Raw genomic sequence first — 20781 nt, forward strand, 5'->3', positions numbered from 1 at the left:
TCACCTTTAGCCAATCATATCAGGTTGAGCAAAGAGTCGTGTCCAAAAACATATGACGAAAAGAGAAAATGGCAGTTGTTCCCTACTTTTCAGTGGTAGGAAGTATCATGTATGCAATGGTGTGCACACGGCCAGATATTGCTCATGCAGTAGGTGTGGTGAGCAAGTTTCTCTCTAATCTAGGGAAAGACCACTGAGAATCTATTAAGTGGATTCTCAGATATTTGAAGGGGACTTCTAAGATGTGCTTGTGCTTTGGCGATTCCAAACCAATCTTGGGAGGATTTACAGATGCTGACATAGGAGGTGACCTGGATGATAGAAAATCTATGTGTGGGTACTTGTTTACTTTTGCAGGGGGAGCCGTCTCATGGCAATCCAAGCTGCAAAAGTGTGTTGCATTGTCCACAACTGAAGCTGAATACATAGCCGTTACAGAAGCATGCAAGGAGTTGTTGGGACTGAAGCGGTTTCTCCAAGAGTTGGGTTTTAAGCAAATCGGTTCTATGTAAAATAAGTATTAATAAAAATTGGCTAGATAAAATGGTTTTTGATATATGGTTTAGGTTCTTTCGTGATAAAATTCACATAATTCCTTTAGTGATAAAAGTCACATACTAAAAATAAAATAAAATAGTTTTAATTGAATGAAAAATAAAATAAAAAAGGTAAAAAGTAGGAAGTGCGAGAGAGAAAGTGGAAGAGTAAAATTGTGGTCACATGTGGATGAGGGAAGAAAACCAACAATTTTTTTCCCCAATTTATGTTTCTGCTCAAGATTTTATTTGTGATGTTTTTATTGAATTGTAAATAAAGAACGAAATTATTTTTTTCACTCTTTTTTAGTTGACAAAGAAAATTTTGTTAATAGGTAGTCTAGATTATAAAATAATACAGTTTCAATTGTTTACCACATATTTCTATTTTTTTTATTCTCATTTTTTTTAATGTAGATTTGTACCTTTACAGGACCAAAAAGAAATGAGGGATGCAAAGACAGCTTGAGTCTAAAATTGTTTGTCTAAAACTGCTTATTGACTTGATCGTCAAAGAGACTTTTGCCGGCACATACCCCTCCATCCCAGTATTTGATTTGCTCACGATTATTCTCTGTTTTGCAGATATGTAACGACCCGTTCCCAATTTTACGGTTTTTTTTTTTATAATTTTAATATGTGAATTTACGAAAATGCCATTCGAGGTAAATGCATTGACTTTTGTTGACTGCTGTGTCGTGTCACGTAAGACTCATTTTCATGGCGTATCCTCGTAGTGCTCGTCGCTACGGGCACGTGGGCGCAAGCGGAATGTAATTTGGAGTTATAACGAAAATTCTACGAACCTTTAAATGTCGAGGGCATTTTGGTAAATACCATTTGAAACACAGGTGGTATTTTGTCTGACCATTGGATGAGTGCCACATGGGGCCACCCCCACTTTTCTGGAACTCTCTCTCTTTCTTTTTCTTCTTCTTCCGTAGCTCTTCTCTCTAACTCTCTAACTCTCTAACTCTCTCTCGGCTCTCCCCTTCTCCCGTGAAACAAACCACCATCATCACCAAAAATTTCGGCTTGTTGAACATCAAAACCACCATTATCTGCATGTCTTCACCACCATCAACCCAGTTTTGACTTTTGTTTCATTGAAAACGAATCCTAACCTCGAGTTCGAAGAACAAGGTTTTGGGCCGAGACTTCTAGGCGTGATTCAGACCATTCCCAGCCATCTTTTGAACTCAAAACAGGTATAAATCAATTCCTCATGTTGTGTAGATGAATTTTCATGTTTGGATAGTGATTTGGTGGAGAAATGAGAAAGTTATAGCGATTTAAATTTTGCTCAGTTTCCTGTGATCTCCGACATTTTCGAGGCGTTTTACGGCCAATTAACGGCGAGATAGCCATTTTGTAGGTACTAATCTCTTCGTCCCATTGAGAACTATGATTTCCGTTTTTGAATCACTTGATTTCGTTGAGTATTGACAAAGTTATGGACATTGAAAAGTTGCCTAGAAATTCTGGCGAATTTCCCTGTTATCCCGCTGACAGCCGTCTTTCAGGCCATTTTCTGGCCATCTCCGGCGACCATTTGGACTCCAGGAAGGTATAATCTTATTCTAAACTTCTCTAGCTTCGTTTTGGTATATTATGGGTCGAATTTGGTTGACAAACAAGTGAGATATGGAGTTCCACAGATTGCCCAAAAAATCTACAAAATCCGGCGAAATTTCGTTAAGGTCCGCCACTTGAACATTATAGCAATCGATGATCCGACTGTTGGATCATTACTAAAATTTAATACATTATAGTACGTAATATTTGAGGAAGATAGAAACTTACAGATCACGAATCTGACGTACGGATCTTCCCGAATTGGAATTGTAAATTTACAAAATAAAACGTTAACCGCGACTTGAATTTACAATTGGTAGAGATCTAGCCTTTGCATCGTAATGAAACTTTAGTATGTTGTTCTAGAAACATAATGTGGATCTTTGGATGTTACGGATCAGAAATCTGAGATGCAGTTCTTCCGGATCAAGTTACATAGGGTTGTGGACCCTACCATCGATCTTTGACCAACGGTTGACTTTTGGTCAATGGGTCTTAAATCATTCTAGAACGTCCTTAGGGATGTGTTTTATGTAAATTACATGTTCTATCAGTAAGGATTCTGAGACGTGGTTTGATATTTGTTTTAGGTGTTGATCGTTCATGACGCCTCGATATTTGTGCTAGGGAGTTATATCGCGGACTCCAGGTGAGTGGGCTTTTGGTTTTCTATATATACGTATATATATATATTTTCCATATTCCTAGAAATTTTTTAAATGGATTTATGTTTTCAAATGCCATGTCAATTACATTACATGTTAGTATATGCATTAGTATACATATGCATAATATTTGTTGATGCGGAGGCCCATATAAGTTTCAGGTGAGTATATCACGATGATAGTGATTACGGTGTGTATGGTTATGTTTAGATGCATTTAGTGCTCATTATCCTGCACCCCGGTGTTAGTGCTCCGCCTGTGGCCAAGGCCTAGACTTCACGTGATCGTTTACCTCCCGCACCGCACGCTCAACTTGGATCCAAGTTAGGTGCCAGCCTGTCATACAGACCACATTAGGTGGTTCCGACTCGTAGGTGACCTATGATTCGTCGCACAGCCTTCACATGATTATAACACTTAAGCGTACTTATTTACACCCAGCCTGTCGTACAGACCACATTAGGTGGTTCCAACTTGTGTGCAGGAATTAGTAGATGAGCTATAGGCTCAGCCGTACAAGTCACGTTAGGTGACTCTGGCTGACATATCAGTTACATTGATTTATTTCACCTGGCTTACTTATTTTATTGATGAGATACTTGACATGGCATATACTTGGTTTTCACTACTCTCGAGCATGATTTCTACATAGGTATGTATTACTATTTTCTGGGAAATTATACGAGTTTTACGGTGATGGGTTTTTTTTTTTTTTTTTTTTTTTTTGAAAGAGAAATGGTCTAAAAAAAGCTGTGTTTTTGCTCACTCACGTTTTCTTTTTTTCTCCCCTCCAGGTTTTAGCTATTGAAAGTTCGTATCGACGAGGATTCTTGGCGAGTCTCAGTATAAGTGGCTACGTCTGAGTGTTTAATCCTTACCTACTTTACTGTACTTTACTTATGCTCTGACGTCACGTGTGAATGGGTTCATTCCCACTCACCAGCGCACTCTAGTATTTAGGCACTCTTAGGTTTAAATTTATTCACACTTTCTACATCACTACACTTTATGGCTTCGTCACCTTCTAGGTGTCAACCAGCACAGCTCGATTCGGAGCCCTAGTGGACATTCTGGGTTAGGGTGTGTCAGTTTGGTATCTGAGCATAAGTTGGGCAATATTGCATCCATCACACACGTGATGAAAGTATTTTAGGTTCTTGAACCTAAATATCGAATCTTGCCACCTTGTCGAATACAAAAAGTGTGTTAGTTTTTCCTAAGTTTTGGGCAGTTTTGCCAACTTGTCTACATTTTAGAAGATTATTTTGGCGAATGCTTTTAGACTTAAAGCGAAGAACTTCCCTGCCAAGGAAAGATGTAGATTTAAGACTAGTTAATGGCCCTAAAGCAGGGTTAATGTATCGATAACGATGTATCACCAAGGATCAATAAATCAATTCCATTACTATTCTTTAGCCATCATTATTAAACCTTTTGACATTGGAAATTAGAAATAGTTTTGGTTCATTGGAAGTGTCCATTAGAATACCACCTATTAGAATTCCTACGAGGTCTACTTTCATCAAAACTCTAGAAATGTCTTAAGTGACAATGTGGTGCTACAAGGGTAGCACTCGATGGAAGAACATCTTAGGACAATCACTTTTGGTCCCTGATAACACTAATCTTCCCAAAAGCATTAGTGATCAATACGAATCTTCAGGAGGAAGATCGACTTCCATTTAAGTCTATCCTAAAGTAAATTGTTAGAAAATTCTTTCTCTGGCCTTAGGACATTCTAGCCAAGGCTAGTTTCTGAGTTTCTTATGGTGTTGTACTCATTATTTCGATGAGTATAAGCATAGGTGTACAAGTTGTTACACCTACAGTTAGTAGAAACCCTCGAAGTAGAAAGTATTTTTTTTCTAGAATTAATGAACCACCTCACAGGACCAATTCCATACCAATCGTATCCGAGCGGGCTCTAGCCTGTAATCAGCCAATGGTGGTGCAACTGGTAGACTGATTAACAGTGTCTACTTGAGCCGAAGAGACTAAATTGTGGAAACTTAGGAGTTTAGTACGTTTCAAGGATGTATACCTTTGGAATCTTTTCTCAAAATTCTACTAGGGATGCCACCATATGCGAGAAGTAGAATACACCAGTGATTCACCTTGTTAACACCACATTTATTCTCCCTATTTCTTATCGAACCACTCCTATATCAGTTTTCCTTGGGACTTTTTGAACGAGTCCTACCTTACTAAGAGAACTTAGTCACTACGAGTTACCGATTAAGGAATTACTAAATCAAACACTTTGTCTCAGGAACTCCAAACCTATTCGCGAAGGCGAAAGATTGAACCCTAGATTTGTACCTAGACTTTAGCAACTTGATCAGATGTTTGAACTAATGGTTTAGTCCACCAACCTTTGTAACCTGAGTTGCCTCCATGGTCTGACGAATTCATAATGGTCTTATTGGTGATCTTCTTATCGACCTTAACAGTGAGACCAAATTCTTTAAGCTCTGTTAGTCAGCTTTATACCAGATTCCTCTACTGTAAACTTTGATTAAATTGATACTCTTCTTGGGAGACGTGATCTCAATGGACGAGATTCTTTTCTTTTCCCAAAAAGGTTGTAGCGGAAGAAAGTTGAAATTCTCACTAAGTACTGTGAATTTCGAGATATCTTTAGTCTTGTCGATTTTATCGACAATTGGTTAGAGATTTTTGGCTATAGTGTTTTTCCTCACTCACCATCGAGGAAAGTTAGTTTAGTTGTAATGTTAGTTATGAATAAAGCTCTGACAACTGAATTGTTGTCTCACCTCACCATCGTTTTACACTCTTCGATGACATTGATCATTTTGGAAATCCATGATGATGTATTCCTTGGATGTTTTGGCTGCGTAGAGGCAGCATGACGGATTATCACTTATATTTCCAATGTGTAGCACTGTTTAGAATGAGCCATCTTATCCATGACTTGGAGTCAACACTTATCATCTTTGCTTAAAAATCGAATGACATTTCTCTGTGGAGAACGTGTCCAAAATCTTTATCAACTTTAGATTTCTTAAGTACATATTCATCTGAAAAGAATCAGATTTCTGACTGCGACGATGGAAGAATCTGGAAAACGTCTACTCTTATACTATTGTACATTATCCCGTTTGTGCAAACTTAGTAACTGTTTACCATCACAAAAGATATAATTACCCTTGAACATTTTCAGCCATTCCTATCCCATTTCAGCTAAAGTTCACAAGCATTGAATTAACATTACTTCTAAATTATCGAGAATTGTTCGAATGATTATAATCATTTCTTGTATTCAACCGGAGATGGGGAATCATCACTATAAGCTCCCTATATGAGTTATTTTGTACATGTAGAGAATATGAAAATCAATAATCATGATGCTGAACCAATGCTACGCTCATGTGGTGTTTCAATTGGTGGTAGCTTTGCTCAAGTGGAAAGCCGTATTCTTCTAGTCCCAAAGCTTAAAGTTGGTATTAGTGATGATTTCTTTCCTTAAAATGGGCGCAAGGATTTCAACAACAAGACACTTGTGAAGCCAACTAAGATAAAAGTGGGATGTTGTTAACTTCTCCGCATGATGTTATAAAAGTCCTCGTTCGTGATATGATCAAATGTGGAGATAGGAAAGGAATTAAAAATCGAGGCTCCACTTGATGTGTTTGAAGAGAATTCTCAGTCTAGGCGTGCCCCGCCTTTGCTTAGGGTAGAAAAGATGTTTGAGGATATACAGTTCAAACTTCCTGGACAGCCACAGTTTCTTCTTCGTTTGCTTCCAGATGGTGATGGCATTATGAGAGAGTTGCTTCTAGACTTCTATACAAGTTCAGGCAAATAGAAACCTAACCAGATTATCATCTTGACGTATTTATATATAACCGTGCTACGCATTTTACTTCCAAGTCTTTGGAAGTCTTTTTGAAGGTTATGAGTACTAGATTTTGTTTAGTATCACATTTCCACCCTTAGATTAACGATTAGTCTGAACGAGCTACTCGGACCTTAGTGGACGTGTTGCATTTGTTCGTCTCAACATTAGTTTGGTTGCAACATAACACTATCTTTATTTTAGTTGCTTGTAACTACAGTTACAATTTTGGTTTAGCTATGGTACCATTGGGGCCGACAAATAGAGATTTTATGCCCGGTACGTGATTGGTAGATACTTACTCTTGTTAGAGTTAGGTGTAACTATGGTTACACCCCTGGTTATGAGCATGGCATCGTTTGAGATATGGTATAAATAATTATGTGCAGTATGTGATTTACACAAGAGTTTTGTGAACATGTGTTTGAATGATCGAGATTATGACATAGAAATATTATGATATTGATGATGTTGCCTGAGAAGGTAGTATGTGAGCACAATCGAGGCTTTGTTTAGGCAATGTGTGCGTATTTCCCAATAAGGGGCAAAATGGTAATATTGCACCCTCGGGAATCTCTTACTTGCTTGTCGGGACAACAGTGAGTTATTGGTATTGCGAGCTGCGAGCTGCAGACTACAATATTAATAACTTATTGTTAGGTTCGTTAAGCAAGTAGGCAACTAGGTCCATTTACGAGAGCATAAGTGGAATCTTTCTATGTTCGGCCTTTGATTTCAGTACAATTACTTTAACTTTACGTTATTATTTATATATGCTTATTTGACGTGATGTTTTTACATATCTATTTTTGACTTGATGTTTTCGTAAAAGATTTTATATTGAAGTATTGTACTGAAGGAGAATGAAAGTATGAGCTTGGAGGCATGCAAGAGGAATAATTGCAATCCAATTGCGACAGAATGACATTCTCTTTTATGCAGTCGCTCTAACTTGATACCTCTTTCATGTATTTATTATTCTACTATCTTTTCACTACTTTGGTCTAGCAAATGGTTTTAAATTTCGGGGACAAAATTTTTTTTAAGGTGGGTAGATTATAATGACAATTTCCCAATTTTACGGTTTTTTTTTAATAATTTTAATAAGTGAATTTACGAAAATGCCCTTCGAGGCAAATGCGTTGACTTTTGTTGACTGTTGTGTTATGTCTCGTAAGACTCATTTTCTCGGCGTATCCTCGTAGTACTCGTCACTACGAACGCGTGGGTACAATTGGAATGTAATTTGGAGTTACAACGAAGATTCTATAAACCTTTAAACGTCGAGGGCATTTTGGTAAATTGCCAATTGAAACACAAGTGGTATTTTGTCTGACCATTGGATGAGTGCCACGTGGGGCCACCCCCACTTTTTTGGAACTCTCTCATTCTTTTTCTTCTTCTTCCGTAGCTCTTCTCTCTAACTCTCTAACTCTCTAACTCTCTCTCGGCTCTCCCTTTCTCCCGTGAAACAAACCACCATCATCACCAAAAATTTCGGCTTATTGAACATCAAAACCATATTATCTGCATGTCTTCACCACTATAAACCCAGTTTTGACTTTTATTTCATTGAAAACGAATCCTAATGTCGAGTTCGAAGAACAAGGTTTTGGGCTGAGACTTCTAGGCGTGATTCAGACCAATCCCAGCCATCTTTTGACTCAAAACAGGTATAAATCGATTCCTCATGTTGTGTAGATGAATTTTCATGTTCGGATCGTGTGATTTGGTGGAGAAATGAGAAAGTTATAGCGATTTAAAGTTTGCCCAGTTTCCGGCGATCTCCGCCACTTTCGAGTAATTTTACGGCCAAATAACGACGAGATAGCCATAATGTAAGGTACCATCTTCATCTCGTTGAGTCTGATTTCATTGAATATTGACAAGTTATGAACGTTGAAAGGTTGCCCAGAAATTCTGGCTAATTTCCCTGTTTTCCTGCGGACTGCCGTCTTTCAGGCCATTTTCTGGACATCTCTGGCGACCATTTGGACTCCAAGAATGTATAATCTTGTTCTAAACTTCTCTACCTTCGTTTTGGTATATTATAAGTTGAATTTGGTTGAAAAACAAGTGAGATATGGAGTTCCAAAGATTGCCCAAAAAATCTGCAAAATCTGCAGAATCTGGCGAAATTTCGTTAAGGTCCGCCACTTGAACATTATAGCAATCGATGATCCGACCGTTGCATCATTACTAAAATTTAATAAGTTATAGTACGTTATATTTGAGGACCATAGAAACTTATGGATAGGGAATCCGAAGTACGGATCTTCCTGAATTGGAATTGTAAGTTTATAAAATAAAATGTTAATCGTCACTTGAATTTGCAATTGGCGGAGATCCAGCCGTTGGATCATAATGAAACTTTAGTATGTTGCTCTAGAAGCATAATGTGGATCTTTTGAAGTTACAGACAAGAAATCTGAGATACGGATCTTCCGTATCGAGTTACGTAGGGTTGTGGACCGTCAATCTTTGACCGACAATTAACTTTTGGTCAATGGGTCTTAAATCATTCTAAAACATCCTTGGGGATGTGTTTTATGTAAATTACGTGTTCTATTAGTAAGGATTCTGAGACATGGTTTGATATTTATTCTAGGCGCCGATCGTTCGTGACGCCTCAATGTTTGTGCTAGGGAATTATAGCGCGGACTCCAGGTGAGTGGGCTTTTGGTTTTCTAGATATACGTATATATATGTTTTCCATTTTCCCAGAAATTGTTTTAAATGGATTGATGTTTTTAAATGCCATGTCAATTACATTACATGTTAGTATATGCATTAGTATACATATGCATAATTTTTGTTGATGCTGCGAAGGCCCATGTAAGTTTCAGGTGAGTATATCACGAGGATAGTGATTACGGTGAGTATGGTTATGTTTAGATGCATTTAGTGCTCATTATCCTGCACTCCAGTGTTAGTGCTCCGCCCGTGGCCAAGGCCTAGCCTTCGCGTGATCGTTTACCTCCCGCATCGCACGCTCAACTTGAATCCAAGTCAGGTGCCAACTTGTCCTACAGAACACATTAGGTGGTTCTAACTCGTAGGTGCCCTGCGATTTGTCGTATAGCCTTCACGTGATCATAGCACTTGAGTGTACTTATTTACACCCAACCTGTTATACAGACCATATTAGGTGGTTCCGACTCGTGTGCAGGAATTAGTAGATGAGCTATAGGCTTAGCTGTACAGGTCATGTTAGGTGACTCCGACTAACATATTAGTTACATTGATTTATTTCACCTGGCTTACTTATTTTATTGTTGAGATACTTGACATGGCATATACTTGGTTTTCACTACTCTCGAGCATGATTTCTACATAGGTATGTATTACTATTTTCTGAGAAATTATACAGGTGTTACGATGACGGGTTTTTTGGAAAGAGAAATGGTTTAAAAAAAGCTGTGTTTTTGCCCATTCACGTTTTCTGTTTTTCGCCCCTCCAGGTTTTAGCTACTGAAAGTTCGTATCCATAAGGATTCTTGGCGAGTCTCAGTATAAGTGGCTACGTCTGAGGGTATAATCCTTACCTACTTTATTGTGCTTTACTTATGCTCTGACGTCACATGTGAATGAGTTTATTCCCGCTCACCAGCACACTCTGGTATTTAGGTACTCATAGGTTTTAATTTATTCACACTTTCTACATCACTACACTTTATGGCTTCGTCACCTTCCAGATATCGGCTAGCACAGCTCGATTTGGAGCCCTAGTGGACATTCTGGATCGAGGTATGTCAAGATAGCTTGAGTTTGTGCCTCCATCATTGTGGCAGTGCACAAATTTAGTTTCAACACTACTCAAAGTGCCTTTATTAGGAATATGAATATATGCTCACACTGCAAACTTTCTAATTTCTATTTTAGAGCAGTTCAACAGTTGCTAAGGCCCCCCTGGGCTATTCACTATTTAATTCACCCAGTAAACAATGATTGCCTTTTGCATCTCCACCCTTACACTGAATAGCCCTGGCAATAGGCAATAAAATATTAGTATATTTTTTTAAATAATACAAAATAATTATATTTGTAATTTCGGATAGGATTTTTAATCGGTCTTGTTGTACCACTTTCTATTAAAAAATTTATTTTTATTTTTTAAATTTTTTCTTTTCACATGGTGCAGCACACCATTCCAAAACCTTTGTTTTTTTCACATGGTGCCGATGCACCATTCCAAAACCTTTTTTTTTTATTATTTTTTTCTTCTTCTTTTCACATGGTGCCAACGCACCATTCCAAAAGCTGTGTTTTTTTTTTCTTTCTTTTTCAAGCTTAGCAGCTTTCTCTCACTTGAGCTCCGGAGGCAAGGCCTCAAACTCTAACAACATCAATAGCCGATTTGCGCAAAAATTCATAGTTTTTCCTTAGTTAAGTAGGTAAAGGATCGCCAACTCCTTAGTTAAAATCTCTCTCTCTCTCTCTCCCTCCCTCCTTTTTTCCCCAAAAACAAATCCCAAATCATGCGATATGGGCGCGCGAGTGGAAGGAGGGGGATCGCGAGTGTGTGTAGGCTAAGGCGATGTGGGGTGCAGCGACAGCTGCGGCGAAGGAGGGATTGGGGTGCGACGACGAAGGAGGGGGATCGTGAGTGCGTGAAGTCGAAGCCTACTGGGTTTTACATTTTTTTAATTTTTGATTAATATTCTATTAATTTTATATTGTGGCTGATGTTGCCTTGATGTCAGCCCACGTCACATTGTCGTCGAGCGCTCGGGCCGGCACGAATCGCTGAGCCTCTCCCTTGGGCCTACTCGGGCTCGCTTGCTAGCACACACTAGGCTTCATCACTCAGGCTACATGGCCCTATAACTATGCATGTCCCTCGGGTTGGAGCACACAGTGGACTTGCTCTTAAAGAGACAAAAACTTCAACAAAGTGTAACAAAATTTAAAGTCTTGTCAGACAAAGACCATGAAAGTGTAACAAAATTCAAAGTCTTGTCAGACAAAGACCATAAAAGTGTAAAAATCCAATTTCTATTTTAATACAACATTTGGATCAAAAGTCAATGATAACAAAAACAAATAGAGGATATGCAAATTAATAATGCATCTCACTATAAGTAAAGCTCTGAGTTGCTTAAGAAAAAGTATACACAAACCATGGTGAGATTTTCAAAATGAAAATTATCTATTTTTTATTTAAGTGGTTACCTAGGTAAGTTTTGGGGTCTTTTCTTAATTTTCAAACTCTTAAGAATTAATCGGGGTAGTGGTCAGCCGCCTAACGAATATTTTCAGAATGGTGATGTTAGGCATGCTATAAAAAGAGAGATACAGGCTTGAGGAATTTACATTAGGAAAGATCTTCAAGTAATACAAATATTAATAAGAAAGATCTTCTAGATCTAATAGGATTTCTACATAATCTTTACTTTAGATTTACACAATTACATTTTTAATTAAATTAGAATTTTACAACAAACTGTACCAAATAAAAAAATCTATATTTCAGAAAGAAAAAACATACAATTAACAAAACTTAAAATTGTCGGAGTGTTTAGTACTACATTGATATAAAAACGAAAAAATAAAGAAGAAAAGGCACTTTGTAGTTAGACGTACGCAAAGATGAGGAAAGCAACACGAAGAACATGAACACAAATACCCTTAATGTATTCATTTGGGGCTAAAATATGTTCGATCGATATCTATTTTTTTTCCCTTCAAGTTTTCACGTATGACTGAAATTTGCATGTGGCCCAATATTCTAATGAATAGGGTGTTAGATTTCTACATATGTGTCTAAGTTTGGAACTTCTCCTTCTTAAAATTATTGTAGTAGTTTCTAACTCTTTCCATTCCTTTAATAATAATAAATTAAAAAAAAAATGAGTTAGTAAAATTCCAGATGTAGAGTATTCTTCAGATCCTCATGGAGCATGCATGCATTAGTAATATTACTAGTCAGTTGGTTTTGGAAGATTCAAAGTATGACAGACTCCTATTTTCTGGCCCGATCTTTGTCTTCCATGCTGAATTATACACAGCAGGCAGGTCTACCCCGCCACAAGCTGGCCATGAATCATTGAGAAAGTGATCACTTGGTTCCATAAACTCGCGACTTTGACATTTTTATCTTCACCACGACTAACAATAGTATAAAATATTGCCTGCGAAAGAAGCAGAACACTGCGTATGAGTCGAGTCTGTGCATGTGTCCAGATTTATCGTAGAAGTTTCTTAAACAATAGTTGATATAGGACTTTATGATTTGGTGATGTTATTTGAACACACAAAACTAACATGCATGTTGATAATTTTATAATACATCTGTGATGCACATATTAGAATAAAGTTTAATAATAATAAAAGAGTACGTCAACAAAGGATATACTTACATGATGAAAAAAAAATTCTAAACCCAAAACCTAAACTCTAAAACCTAATTAAGCCTTTACATGTGATGAAACTTTTTGAGGTTCGTCAGGCAAGATTTCACACCCTGCGTGCCATTTTTTCCTTGACACCAAATGTTTGCCCGACAAAAGCTGACTTGCCCGATCGAATGACTTTGACGCGCACAGCCTTTGACAAAACCCTAAACGTTGATCATTTTTGTTGACCAACTGAATTTTCGTCGGGTGAAAACACTCTACCTGACCAATTTTTATTCATCGAGCAAATAATAATTTATGGTAGTGTGACAGACACCTATTTTCTGGTCCAATATTCAGACTTTGCTTTTATTTTCTTCCATCCTTAATTGTATAATATATGAGGCATTCACATAGTGATCACGTTCGACATTGAAAACCTCGTACATAATAACAAGAAGAAATTTTGTTTTGCATAATTTCATCAACACGTGATTTTAACAGTTTTATTTTATTATCTCGAAATTATGTGGAAGTTTTGTGGATGACTTAATGGGCCGCATTTATATATATAGCTTACTTGCTTAGCTAGGGGAATGAAGGAGACAAACTTTATACCTTTACTAATGAAAATGGTTCCCTTCCTTGTATTGCTATTGTTATCATCACAATTAGTCTTTGCCAATATTTCACAAGATCAAATACACAGTTAATCTCTCTCTCTCTCATAGACATTAAACTATTGTTCTGGATGTTTGATAACTATTTAATTTTTAACTTAAAAAAAAATAAGTTGTAAGCTATTTTTGTTAGTGTGTTTTCAATATAATGCTTTGATTTCAGTTTTCAATTTTCAATTTTTGCTAAACACTTACCAAGCAAATTTCTAAAACTAAAAAGTTGTAACTTGAATGGTTGTTGAATGAGCCTTAACATCTAGTCATCTATAATGATGAAAGTTTCTTCTTGTTAATTCAGAGGATGCAAGGAAGATGGTCTTCAGAAGGTTGCAACTGCAAATGGAGTTGATTCTGGCACGGATATCACCCCAACTACAAATGGAGCTAATTCTGCCACGGAAATCACCCGTACATGTACCTGATCCACCGTCTGGGTCAGGTTGTAACCTATGTTCTAGGCAGCTAGTCACCGCCCCGATTAATGCCTAGGCGTTTCAAAATTAAGAAAGGGCACCTAGACTTGATGAGGTATCCGTCTAGACCGCCCAAACCCGCCTAAGCACCCGCTTAGGTTGTGGCTTACTTAAACAGAAAATAGATAACTTTTCATTTTGTATATTATTTTTTTCAATAAATTGTAAGAGACTTGCTAAATAATTAAATGAACACACACTATATGCTTGTTCCCCATGTTTTCATTATGTTCCAATACTTCATAATATATATGTCATTCTATTTTGTAGTTTATGATAAAATTTTATATTTTTTAAGTATAAACAGACACTTATTTACATGAAATATAATAGATTTACTTAAATCCGCCTAGTTCGCCTAGGTGTCCGCCTAGACCCCCCTAGCAGCCTAGGCGCTAGGCCCCAGCTTGCCGCCTGACTAGCACCTAGCGTCTTTTAAAACCTTGGTTGTGACATCTGTTGTATTGGCTAGAAGTGTCACATCAACAAGCTTGTCATAACGATGATTAGTTTGTTAAGCAGTTGGGCGAATCTTTCCAAGAAGAATGATTAGTATCTTTGTTTGTAATAAAATTTTTGTACATGTTTATAATAAAACACTTTTAAATAAGTGTTTATTAAAAAAAAAAAAAAGTGTTTTTTTATAGAGTTTGGGATTGTTGTATTTTTTTTCATAAATTGCTTTTGATGTGCTTTAAGAAGAATTAGCTACAAAATAAAGTAGTTGAGCGTTTGATAAACATCTTTAAAAGTATTGTGAATATGAAAAACAGTGTAAAAGTAGTGTCTAGAAGGATAAATAATGTCATTGTTTAAAGTTAATGAGCTTATCATATGAATTAAAATATTCTAAAAACTCAACTCTATTAAAGAAGTTTTTAGAAACAATCTATAGAGGTTGCGGTCAGGAAGTCATTGGTTTTAAACAAGTAGTATATTTTATTTTTACCAAACATTTTTTTACTACTTAACTTTAAAATGAAGTAATTTTTGATGAAAAAAAAACAACATCAAATTGGGCCAAAGTCTCCAGCGAATCCTTGATACTAGTTGTGGGCGAAAAAGGTAAATCCAAAAATAAGAGTTGTTACCTAGCTACTATAATCTTTGTGTAAAAAACAGAACGCTGCAAAAAAAGTAAAGCAAAAAAAGTTGTTCTTATTAACAATGTTAGGCATGTTGTAGCTAAATTTTGCGAGGCTTTTTACATGCAAGTGTTTAGTAACTTAACACTTTAAAGAAAAACACTTTAAACTCAACTTTGTTGTAGCATAAATTTAGAGGGAGAGAGATCCGCAGAGATAAAAGATAGATAAGAGCATGAGGAATATTAGAAATTATGAGAAATTATTAGGAGAAATACCACTAGACTAGGTGAAAGTCATGCAGTAGATAAGTGGCTTGTTAATAGGAGAAATTATTAGGTAGTACTGTAGTACCACGTAGCCGTGATACTTTCATTCAAATTTCGCCATTTGTTATTATTTTGGGTAAATTACAGTTTGTCTCCTCAGTTTTAGGTGTAATTGGAACCTCATACAGTATCTTTAAAAAATTTCAATCTCATACATTCACCTTTTTTTTTTTTTTTTTTTAATTTCAATATCACACACTTTGTCCTCCTTGGTTAAAACCTTGGATTAGAAGATGGCTTCGGGATAGTTCATCCACTTTGATGCCGATTGTAGTCATTGTCAACTTTGGCATGATGTTTATGGTCGATCCACCATCCACAAGCATGCGGTTGATTTTGTGCTCCCTTACGTACCTAAAGACGAAGAGAGGACAGTTGTGAGGCTTTGATCTAAGCATCAAGTCTTCTTCGATGAAGTTGATTGCATCATGGGTGGCACAACATGTGCCCGACGTTTCAAGCCTTCATCCTTTCTTTCTTGCACTTCGTGGTTATCGGGGGTCACTAAGACCGCTATTAGTGCTTTTCGCATCTCTTTGGGCAATCATAGTGCTTCTTCAATGCTAAAGTATATTGACAGGTCTTCTTTGGGCGTGAGGGTCTTCTCTTCCTCGACAGCGATAACTTTGCCTTTTAAGGGCTCATCTATCTCCACTTCAACCATGTGATAGGCAGCAGTAGTGCACTGTTCGAAGAAGTCCTTCGGGAAGTACTCATGCAAAGAGACGAAAATGCGTGGCTTTTGCTCCATAGGTTCCTCTACATACGTTGGCTTAGCAGCTCTTACGTTTCTTTTGGGCTTCCTATTGTTACGGTGGCGGTGCTTTCTCCCTTGCTCCACCGTGTGGCTTGTGGTCTTAGCTTCCTTGTCTTTTTATAAGTCATCAATGTCCACCCTTCTTCATCATCGGTGGGTGCATATTAGTCACTTGCCCCCAGCAATGGTTGTACAGAAGGTTCTGTGTGGCTTGAGCAAGGACAGGAGTGGTCATGCGTCACTTAGAGAGGCACAACATCGAAGGGTCCAAACACAATCATAGTAGTGTGTGTTGCGGCCGTGTCTTCAAGGTCGAGTTCAATTTTCCCTTGTTAAGCTAGCTTCATGATGAGTTCCTATTTTCAAGGACTAAATTCATTGATTTTCAATTTTAGGAACCATCTTGATGGTGTGGATCAATTTCAGGGACCATTTGTGATAAAAACCCGTAAATCTTGTGAGCCCATTTATGTGTCACATTAGCACTTAAACGGAATTTTAAACAAAATTGTGATAGAAATACCACATTGATTTGCGACATCTATTTTCAGGGACTACATTGATTGATTTTCAATTTTAGGGACCATTTGTGATAAAAATCCTAAATGTTTTATTCTCTTAAAAATGAGATTCAAAATATTATAACATTAAAAAAAATGAAAATATCAAAATAATTTAAAATTTTAAACACATTAAAAAAAATTATAATAATTAATTTACAATTGCAAAAAAAGTGAAAAAATATGCAAAAGCTCGTATCGCATCCTCTAAGCTTTGAGAATTCAAAGTATGACATTGACAGGCTTCTATTTTTCGGTCCAATTTGCAAACTTTAGTTTTATTTTCTTCCATACTTAATTCCATATTAACAAGAAGAAATTTCCATCAATTCATCAATATGTGATTTTGACAATTTTGTTATCTCGAAATAATGTGGTGCAAGTGCAAAGTCGTTTGGACATAAATTTGAGTGGGGTGTTCATAGATGACTTAATGGCCATGCATGAACCTTGAATCAATGTTTGAAATTTCTTCAATAAGATTCATATTTTTGTAAAAATATCCGTAAAAGTAGAGAAAGACATCAAAATGAGAGTGAAGTCTAACCTTTATCCCATATCGGAGAAACTCTTGAATTTTAGCTAAAATACTCAGATTTCATCGATATTTTTCACATATCGGGTAAATATCAGAGAAATTCTTGTATTTCCTCTAAACCAGTGTTTGACATTCCTTAAAGCTTCACTTAAAATTTTCATAATTTCCATAAAAAAACAACTGATATCAATATATCCATCGATATTTTCATAAATTTGCATTTTGATATCTTTACATCAAGGCTGTCTCTAAGATTTTGGAGGCCCTGTACGAAATATATGAAAGGGCCCCTCCTTAAGATAGTTTTGAAAAAGGTAGGACAATGTATTGATGCTAGAAAATAATCACTTAAATCAAAATAAAGTTTAGCACTTACTGATTGCAAGTTTAAAAATGTTATTAATAATAAGTAAAAAGAGCTGCAAATATAACGTTCACTAAATAATCAAAAGCAATTCAATCTTAAACAACCAAACAAGGAAAAAAACTTAAAAATTTCCAACTTTAAAGTTTCACTTGAATATATAACATTATTATATACTAAAATTGAAAAAAGATACCATTTTTAAGGTGTTAGAAAGGAAAAAAAAAATACGCTTATAAAGAGTGCACAATGAAATTTTAAAGTGCTAACAAAAATAATTTTTAAGTATAGAACATTATTACATAACAAAAGCAATTTTTAAATACAGAACATTATTACATATAAATATTAGATTAGATGACAAAAGTTTTGAGGGCCCCTTCAAATTTAAGGTCCTGTGTGACTACACCTTTCACTCCCCCTCAACACCCCCTCTGCTTTACATATTGCCTTGAACTAACAATAACATGCAATAATCGGTTCCATGTCAAATAAGTATTAATAAAAAGTGGTTTTTGAACTTTAATCCTTCAAGAAGATTAAAATTTAATAAAAACTTGGTATTAGATTGAGTATTGATTTTAGTCCTTTAATGTGTACTTAATTCAAATTCATATTATATTTTTATTTTTATATTTAGTAGATAATTTATTTAATGTTATTACATTAAATTTTAAATTTATTATTGTACACATTTTAATTCATTAATTTTATTGAACTTTCTCTAATTAGTATACCTAAACGCCTGTATCATAATATATTTTATAGAAAACTAGATTTTAATCCCTAAATAAGATGAAATTTAGAAAAATGTCTTAAACAAGATTAAAAATTGATTTTAGTCCCTAGATTCCATTTAATGCCACCATATGTATTCAATGTCTCTTTTTTTTTCTCTTTTTTTTTTTTATAATTTATGAATTTAAATTTTATGAAAATATTATAAATGTTAATTCTCATTATGGTAAGCATCTTATATAAGAAAATATTTTTGTAGAAATTTTTCGGTACACTTATGTTTTCACATAATTTTTTATCTGCCACTAATTCATTACAATATATTTTAGGTACGAACATTTTGATACACTGGATTAGTATAATATGTTCAGGTACAGACATTTCGGTACACTAGTTTAGTGTAATATATTTAGCTACCGACATTTTGGTACACTAGTTTAATATCATATAGTTAGGTATGGAATTTTTGGGTCACTTATGTTTTTACATATTTTCTTATGTGTCACTAATTCACTACAATATATTTAGGTACGAACATTTTGGTACACTAATTTAGTAAAAATGGGGTTTTTAAACTTTAATCCTTTAAGAAGATTAAAATTTAATAAAAACCTGGTGTTAGATTGAATATTGATTTTAGTCCCTTAATGTGTACTTAATTCAAATTCATATTATATTTCTGTTTTTATATTTAATAGATAACTTATTTAATGTTATTACATCAAATTTTAAATTTATTATTATACACATTTTAATTCATTAATTTTATTTAACTTTCTTTAATTAGTGTACCTAAACGTCTGTATCATAATATATTTTACTAAATTAGTGTACCGAAAGTCCGTACCTAAATATATTGTAATGAATTAGTGACACATAAGAAAATATGTAAAAACATAAGTGTACCAAAAATTCCGTACCTAACTATATGATACTAAACTAGTGTACTGAAATGTTGGTACCTAAATATATTATACTAAACTATTGTACCAAAATGTCCAAACCTAAACATATTATACTAATCCAGTGTATCGAAATGTTTGTACCTAAAATATATTGTAATGAATTAGTTGTCACATCCCGGCCCGGGGCGGATCACTTCCTGGGCCCGCTCCACCACCGTAGCACGATATTGTCCGCTTTGGGCTTACCATTCCCTCACGGTTTTGTTTTTGGGAACTCACGAGCAACTTCCCAGTGGGTCACCCATCATGGGATTGCTCTAGCCCCCTTCTCGCTTAACTTCGGAGTTCCAACGGAACCCGAAGCCAGTGAGCTCCCAAAAGGCCTCGTGCTAGGTAGGGATGGGAATATACATATAAGGATCACTCCCCTGGGCGATGTGGGATGTCACAATCCACCCCCCTTAGGGGCCCGACGTCCTCGTCGACACATTTCCGGCCAGGGATTGGCTCTGATACCAATTTGTCACATCCCGGCCTGGGGCGGATCACTTCCCGGGCCCGCTCCACCACCGTAGCACGATATTGTCCGCTTTGGGCTTACCATTCCCTCACGGTTTTGTTTTTGAGAACTCACGAGCAACTTCCCAGTGGGTCACCCATCATGGGATTGCTCTAGCCCCCTTCTCGCTTAACTTCGGAGTTCCAACGGAACCCGAGGCCAGTGAGCTCCCAAAAGGCCTCGTGCTAGGTAGGGATGGGAATATACATATAAGGATCACTCCCCTGGGCGATGTGTGATGTCACATTAGTGGCAGATAAGAAAATATGCAAAAACATAAGTGTACCAAAAATTTTCTACAAAAATATTTTCTTATATAAGATGCTTACCATAATCAGAATTAAACTTTATAATAATTTCATAAAATTTAAATTCATAAAATTATATATAAAAAAAAAAATAAATACAAAAAAAAAAAAAGAGACATTGAATACATATGGTGGCATTAAATAGAGTCTAGGGACTAAAATCAAATTTTAATGTTTAATAAGACTTTTTTAAAATTTCATCTTATTTAAGAATTAAAATCTAGTTTTCTATAATAAAAATTGGCTAGATAAAATGGGTTTAGATATGTGGTGTAAGTTCTTTTGTGATAAAAGTCACATAGTTCCCTTCGTGATAAAAGTCACATACTATCTGTGTTTTAAAAAAAAATAAATAGTTTTAATTGAATGAAAAATAAAATAAAAAGAGTAAAAAGTAGGAAGTGCGACAGAGAAAGTGAAAGAGTAAAACTATGGTAACATTTGGATAAGGGAAGAAAAACCAACAATTTTTTTCCCCAATTTATATTTCTGCTCATGATTTTATTTGTGATATTTTT

This window comes from Pyrus communis, chromosome 3 (assembly GCF_963583255.1).
Source record: "Pyrus communis chromosome 3, drPyrComm1.1, whole genome shotgun sequence".
Lineage (NCBI taxonomy): Eukaryota > Viridiplantae > Streptophyta > Magnoliopsida > Rosales > Rosaceae > Pyrus > Pyrus communis.